Source organism: Myotis brandtii, unplaced genomic scaffold (assembly GCF_000412655.1).
Source record: "Myotis brandtii unplaced genomic scaffold, ASM41265v1 scaffold1270, whole genome shotgun sequence".
In the NCBI taxonomy this organism is placed as follows: Eukaryota; Metazoa; Chordata; class Mammalia; order Chiroptera; family Vespertilionidae; genus Myotis; species Myotis brandtii.
This window is the reverse complement of record NW_005354465.1, coordinates 438,310-445,560: the sequence shown is the minus strand read 5'-3', so window position 1 is coordinate 445,560 and position 7,251 is coordinate 438,310. Positions and strand designations below refer to the sequence as shown.

Sequence of the window (7,251 nt, the reverse complement as noted above, 5' to 3'; positions counted from 1 at the left end):
GCAGGCACTATCCTCGGACCCAGTCTGGGTGTGTGTCTCTCTCACATTGATCTTTCTCTCTTTCTCTCTCTCCCCCTCCCTTCCATTCTCTCTAAAAATCAATGAAAAAATATCCTCAAGTGAGGATTAACAACAACAGAAATGCTGGGGATTTAATTTCTCTAATTACTTTAGAAGCCCATCTGTGCCCCACTTTGGTGCATGAGCCACTGCTCTGACAAAGGAACCATGTGCTAATCTGGCCAGTTCTCCCTTTCTACAGCCATCCCCACTCCTTACTTCCTACCATCTGGCTATGGGATCACTTTTGTCAGAGAGTAGGGCTGGGATGGAGCTCTAGAAATCCTCCCTACCCAGTTGTGCCCTGATACCATGGGGGCTGGCAAACATCAGAGGACCGTATGACATCAGCCCACAATTTTTAAAAAAATATATTTTATTGATTTTTTACAGAGAGGAAGGGAGAGGGATAGAGAGTTTAGAGAGTTAGAAACATCGATGAGAGAGAAACATTGATCAGCTGCCTCCTGCACACCCCCTACTGGGGATATGCCCGCAACCAAGGTACATGCCCTTGACCGGAATCGAACCTGGGACCCTTCAGTCCACAGGCCAACGCTCTATCCACTGAGCCAAACTGGTTAGGGCAGCCCACAATTTTTTTTAAAAAGTATTTTTATTGATTTTTAGAGAGAGAGGACGAGAGAAACATTGATGTGAGAGTAAAACATCGATAGGCTGCCTCCTGCATACCCCCTACCAACAACCCCAGCACATTTCCTGACCAGGAATTGAACTTTCCTCTCTCTCTCTCTCTCTCAAAAAAAAATCAATGAAACCTCCCTTCCCCTCTCTCTCTCTAAAAAAATCAGTGAAAATATATCTTCATTGATGAGGATTAAAAAGAAAAAAAAGCATTTATCACACTTCTGGCAAAATTTCATAGCCTTATTTGGGTGCATTGGACGATGCCCAACCAGCACAGCCCACTCCTGACCACCAACCAATATCCAAGTACTGCATCTGGGTGGAAGCCTACTCTGGCTAAAGGACTATTTCACCCCCTCTCCAAGGAGACTTTTGCAGCTTTATCTCCCTTTTGCAGACCTGACTTAAGCTCAAGGCTGAGTCATCAGGGTGAGCATGAGAATATCTTTTCTATACTTAAATATAGGCTAATGACATTATAGCAGAATTTTAGTAATGCTATTATATTGATCTGGTTAAAATAATATATTTCCTATAATGAAATATCATGAACAAAAATGGATTTTTCAAATTTTCATTTTATCATCTAGAATGAGACTGGGTGAGCTGTTTGGGAAGAGGAGAAAGTTGGTTTAAATTACTGCTTCCTCCCCCCTCCCCACACCCCCATTGAGCAGCAATTTTCCTTCAACTTCATTTCATGTATTCCTCCCTACTCTCCCAAGAATATGGGGGAGAAATAAAATAGAGCTAAACATGAAACAAAAGGAGTAGAAAAGAGGAAAGTTGCCTATTTTTCTTATCAACTTTTCTTTCCTGCATATCACTGTTCACTCTACCCAGTCATTTCTCAGACTAATCTGCAGCCCACCGCCTCACCACCAGCCTTCCAGAGCGTCCCCTTCTTACTGGAATAAGCGACACCTTTTGGTTCAGGGCTGGCACTGGTCCTGTACAAAGTCCATTAAGTGGACCTTGTTCTCCCCTCTGTCCGTGTTTTACAAGAACCTTGTTCTGTTTCTGAGTGCAATACCCCCAGGGAATCAGCGTGAGCTCAGGGTTTCTCTTTCTCTCTCAGGACCTGGAAATGCTTCTCCTTTTCCTGGTAAACCTTCTGGCCTGAGATAGAATCACTAGAGTCTGGTCACCTGACGGAGAGGCTGGTCTGGGAGCCTGGAGGTACAGGGGCGAGGACCTCTAAGGTCGGAGGAATCACTCGAAGCACTCCAGTGTCTGAAGCACTTGAAATAGCACTGTGTAATGTCAGTGTTAGGCAATCGTTTTAGCCAGTGGACAAAACAGAATTCACCTCCTTGCTTAACACAGAACTCACCTCTTTGCCTTGCCAGTGGAAGCAGTAATCAGAGTTAGAGGGGCCTCAGAGATAAGCAAATTCGACTCCCTTATTATGTAGGTGAGGAAACTGAGACCACCTCCTCTCCTCAGGAGGGGTTGGCAAAGTGACAGTCCTCAGATTCAGTGTAAAACGGGCAAGAGAACTCCAGATGGGTTTTGCTGTGTAGTGGTTTGGAGCCCTGGTCAGGTGGCTCAGTTGGTTGGAGCATCATAGAGTCAGTCAGCCTGTACACCCAAAGTTTGGGGTTCTATCCCTGGTTGGGGCACCTGTGGGACGCAACAAATGGATGTTTCTCTCTTTCTTTCTCTCTCCCCCTCTCTCCCTTCCTCTCTCTCTCTAAAAAAATAAATAAAAATATATCTTCAGGTGAGGATTAAAAAGAAAAAAAAAACATTTATCACATTTCTGGCAAAATTTCATAGCCCTATTATGGAAACCCAGTGGCCTAGATTGTGATTTTTTTCTTTTTTTTAAAAAAGATTTTTTTACTGATTTGTAGAGAGAGAGAAACATCAATGTGAGAGTGAAATATGTATGGGCTGCCTCCCTCATGTCCCACACCAGGGGGGTGTGCCTGCAACCCTTTGGTGAATGGGAGGACACTCAACCATCTGAGCCAGACTGGCCTGGGCTAGATTGTGATTTTCTTCCGGGGGTTTGCCATAAACACCACGTGAGATCTACTATAGGTTCTTTGGGGTTGTATGGCTCAAGCAACAGGGCCATTTACACCCCAGCCTAGACTTGCTGCTGAGAGCTTCCCTGATCTGGGCCCCACTCAAAGCTGGCAGCCTTTTGTGTCACCCAGTCCATGGGTTGGAGTGGTATTTTCAACCGAGGAATAATATTCTGCTTCCAGAACAAAGTCATCTTAATTGGGGGACAGGAGGGTGAGAAATGCAGTAACTTGTCTTTTTCTTTGGAGGGGATGTTCCAGACCACTGACTACCCGCAAAATTAATTGTTGTGGTGGGCCCTTGGGTTTATCCCACCTTTGAAAGCACATGGGAACCTTTACAAAAATTTCCAACCCATTTTCCCATTTTCATACATCTAGTCAGACTTATATTCTGTCTTCAATATTAAGACCGATGTGATGTTTTGAGGTGTGTCCAGAGGGTCCAAGACCCTTCAGAATATGTTATGATAGCCCAGCTGGTGTGGCTCAGTGGATTAAGTGTCGTCTCTTGGACCAAGAGGTCCTGGGTTTGATTCCCGGTGAGGGCACATGCCTGGGTTGTGGGCTCAATCACCAGTGGGGGGCTTGCAGGAGGCAGCTGATCAATGTACCTCTCTCATTGATGTTTCTATCTCTCTCACCCTCTCCCTTCCTTTCTGAAATCATTAAAAATATTTAAAAAAATATATTATGATAGTGGGCATGAAAGTTAACATAACTCTGGTACAAGACTATAAATGTATACTATTGTCCATTCCACTGAACACATGACAGTTAGTTCTGATCCTCCTTTCTGATTAGAATGGGAAATAATACATTCACCAGGTCAGTGGTCACATACCACGTATTTGAGGCAAGGTTAATCTACTTTAGCAAAGATACTAAGTCTGATACAGCAGCTTCAATTTGAGCTACTACTTTTGTGAGTTTGCAATAGTCCACTGTCATCCTCCAGAGTCTGTCTAGGATTCTGCTGAATCAAATGTAAATATGTAAGGGACCACTATCTCTGTATCCTTTAAATCTTTAAGAGTATCACTGATCACTGCCACTTACTATAAGATGTAATGATGTTGTTGTTGTTTTTCATTTTATTTATTGATTTGAGAGAGAGAGAGAGAGACCAATTTGTTAATGGATAATATTCCCCTTTCTCCTATGTATGACTGCCCGAGTAAATGCTAGTAGACACCTTTCTGGAAGGATTGGGGCTATCATAGCCACATACACTTGCCATGTTGTTGCAGGGTCTTTCCTCCTAGAGACCTGGCCTCTCCTTCAGTCATTGGATTCTATGCCTGAAAGCTAGTTCTGGCCCAGAAAACTGGGCAATGAATCATGACTCAGCTCCTTGATCTTCTAACCTTGATTTCTTTTGATTGCTAGGTTGGCCTTCTTTACCTCAGGAACATCGTATACTATTAGTCATCTCCATAGCTCTCTGCAGGTCAGGACTTTCTGGCTGCCATTCCAACCTCATAGCTCATTATGATAATTACATCTATGTTGCTTCAGATGGTTAAGTGCTGCCATCTTGCCTCTATTACTCTAGGGTCTAGTTCCATTGCTATCTAGGAGCCCTGTTCTGAAAGTGCAGGGACAGCCATGACTGAGCTTGTTGGTAATGCCCCTTTCCCCAGAGCTTCCTTTAGGGCGCTAATGTGGCAGAGTCATTTGGTGAGTTTGCTGGTCTTACATGCTATATCCACTTCGACTTTCCTCTTCTCTGACCTTTTGATCCCTAATTTCATCATCTCCCATAGCAATTCTGACACTTTTATTTCATATATTATGACCCTTTGCTTTTTCCAAGCTCTTATAGGGTCCTTGCACTCTCTCATGTGTCCCAGGAGAATGACTCCATATTGTCAACCTCTTCCTAATCCAATTTTAGGTTCAACTTCTCCCCACTTAGATTGAGCTTCAGAATTCTCATAATATACCCCTGGCTTCTGTCAGTACATATTGGTTGTATTGTCTCTTTCCTTCCTTATCAGGTCCTGGCTATTTGTGCTGCTACTTAATCCTAGTTATTGGTCTAGTGGCCAGGTTGGGATGTTGGTTAAATCCAAAAGGGGAGGCACATTTCTAATAAGCCAGATATTTCTGTACCATCTTCAAGCAAGGGAGAACTAACCTTTAGCAAAAGAAATGGGCAACTTATGAAGGCCTAGAAGTACAGAGAACACTGGAGGTTCAATATTTTCAGGAAGATAGACCCTTATATTGCCATTCCATATCCCCCGTTTCCAATCCTTCCCATCAGGACTCTAACCTGGGTATAGCCAGTTTATAATGGCTGAGAATTCAACTTCTCTGGAGCGCTGCAAATCTTATGAAGTCCTGGGCCTGATCCCGATCATCAAGTTTTTCTGCTGTGTGGCATGCAGGAGATGATAGTTTCTTCATACATTGCCAAGAAGGCCCTTTGACTCCACACCTAGCCTTCCCCCCAACCCCACTTTTTGTTGAATGTATTGACACACTTAACCTTTATAGTCTTTCTCCAATTTATTTATTACTCTCAACAACAAACATCTTATTACTTCTCAAAAGTCCTATTACTTCTCAATAGTACAGAGAGTTCCCATTCTCTCCTAGCCTCACCATAGTTTCCTTTGTTACTGACACCTTGCATTAATGTAGTGCATTTAATGTTACAATTGATGAGCCAGTATTGATGCATTATTATTAACTAAAGTCCAGAGTTTACGTTAAGGTCACTTTTTGTGTTGTACAATTCTATGGATTTTGACAAATGCATAATGTCATGTATACACTGTTACAGTATCATATAGAATAGTTTTATAGTCCTAAAAATGCTCTATACTTCACCTATTTATCCCCCTTCCCTAACCCCTGGTAACCACTTACTATCTATAATTTTGCCTTTTATAACCTTGTTTTTAATCATTACTCAAGGATATGTCTTTTATTGATTCAAGAAAGAGAGGAAGGGAAGGGGGGGAGTAAGAGAGAGAGAGAGAGAGAGAGAGAGAGAGAGAGATCATTAGGTTGCTTCCTGTATGTTCCCCAACCAGGGATCAAACCCGCAATCTAGGTTATGTGTCCTAACTGAGAATCAAACTGGCAATCTTTTGGTGCACAGGACTATGTCAAACTGGCAATCTTTTGGTGCACAGGACTATGCTCAACCAACTGAGCCATGCCAGCCAGGCTATAACATTCTTTTTTAAAAATATATATTTTTATTGATTTCAGAGAGGAAGGGAGAGGAAGAGAGAGTTAGAAACATCAATGATGAGAGAGAATCATTGATCAGCTGCCTCCTGCACGCCCCCCCACTGAGGATCAAACCTGCAACCGGGACATATGCCCCTGGCCAGAATTGAACCTGGGACCCTCAGTCCACAGGCCAACGCTCTGTTCACTGAGCCCAACTGGCTAGAGCTATAACATTCTTTTTAATGGCTGCATAATATTGTGTTCTGTGGCTGGATGAATCCACTAATGCTGTTACATGACAAAGAAAAGGCCAGAATGGTAACAACAAACCTTAGATTCACAATAGGAGCAAATCAAACTTTGCTGACCTGGCAGAGGATTCACTTGCCCATGTGGCTCACACTTAACTCTGTATTTCAATGTTTCATTATCTTTGGGCAAAAGAGCCTTTTTGATCTCACACACTACCTTGGAAACCAGAAGAAAACATCTGGCACTCCCTCTGATGGGAGAACCAAAGCAACGCTATAAACACCATCTGTCAATTTTTCCTTTCAAAGGAGTCTTTCCAAATTTCTGGGGGTTCTCTTTGCCAACGCCTTGTCATAGCAGCGCCAGAAGCAAATTAAGCCATTGAAGTTTTAATGATGTCTGGTTAGGAGGCTGGGCTCCGAGGGCTTCCTGCTGCACAGGTGCACATCTTCATAGACCACCCCTACTCTCCTCCACAGGTGCCCGTCTCCACCTCCTCAAGCAGGGCAGCCATGCATGGATGTGCACTTTGTTCTCTGCACAAAAGTGCCTGGCTGAGGGGTCCAGAGAGAACTGAAATCCTGCTGCACCCAGTTTGCCAAGCTGTATACCCTGGCATTGCATCCACTCAGAGAGGGTGCCTTTTTCTATCTTGCACAAAGGCACAGTTTAGCGTAGTGGCTGGCTTTGCCCTGGAGTTTATTTAATCCCATTGTAATTGTCTATTTATATGTTTGTCTTCTTCCTAAGGTTCTTAATGACTGAAATCTGGTCTTACTTAATCTTTATTCCCACTGCAGCACAGGGATAGATGTATAGTAGACCTTAGTATAATAGCTCAATACATTACTAGGGACAAGGATATTCAACCCATACCATTAAAAAATAAAATTGTCTTTTACTATTAACTAATTACTTTTTTAAAAATCCTCACCTGAGGAGTGAGGATATTTTTTCCGTTGATTTAAATATATATATTCAGAGAGGAAGGGAGAGGGAGAGAGAGATGAAATATCAATGATAAGAGAAAAACATTGATCCGCTGCTTCTTGCATACCCCTAACTGGGG

General features: G+C 42.9%; 1 long non-coding RNA gene across 1 annotated transcript; it reads left to right on the top strand.

Annotated features, from left to right (window-relative positions):
• The first annotated feature begins 1,039 nt into the window (after positions 1-1,039).
• LOC106724970 lies at positions 1,040-7,047 on the top strand. The gene is made up of 3 exons (XR_001360790.1): positions 1,040-1,137; positions 1,787-1,887; positions 6,662-7,047. It is a non-coding gene; the product is annotated as an uncharacterized LOC106724970 (long non-coding RNA).
• The last annotated feature ends 204 nt before the right edge of the window (positions 7,048-7,251 follow it).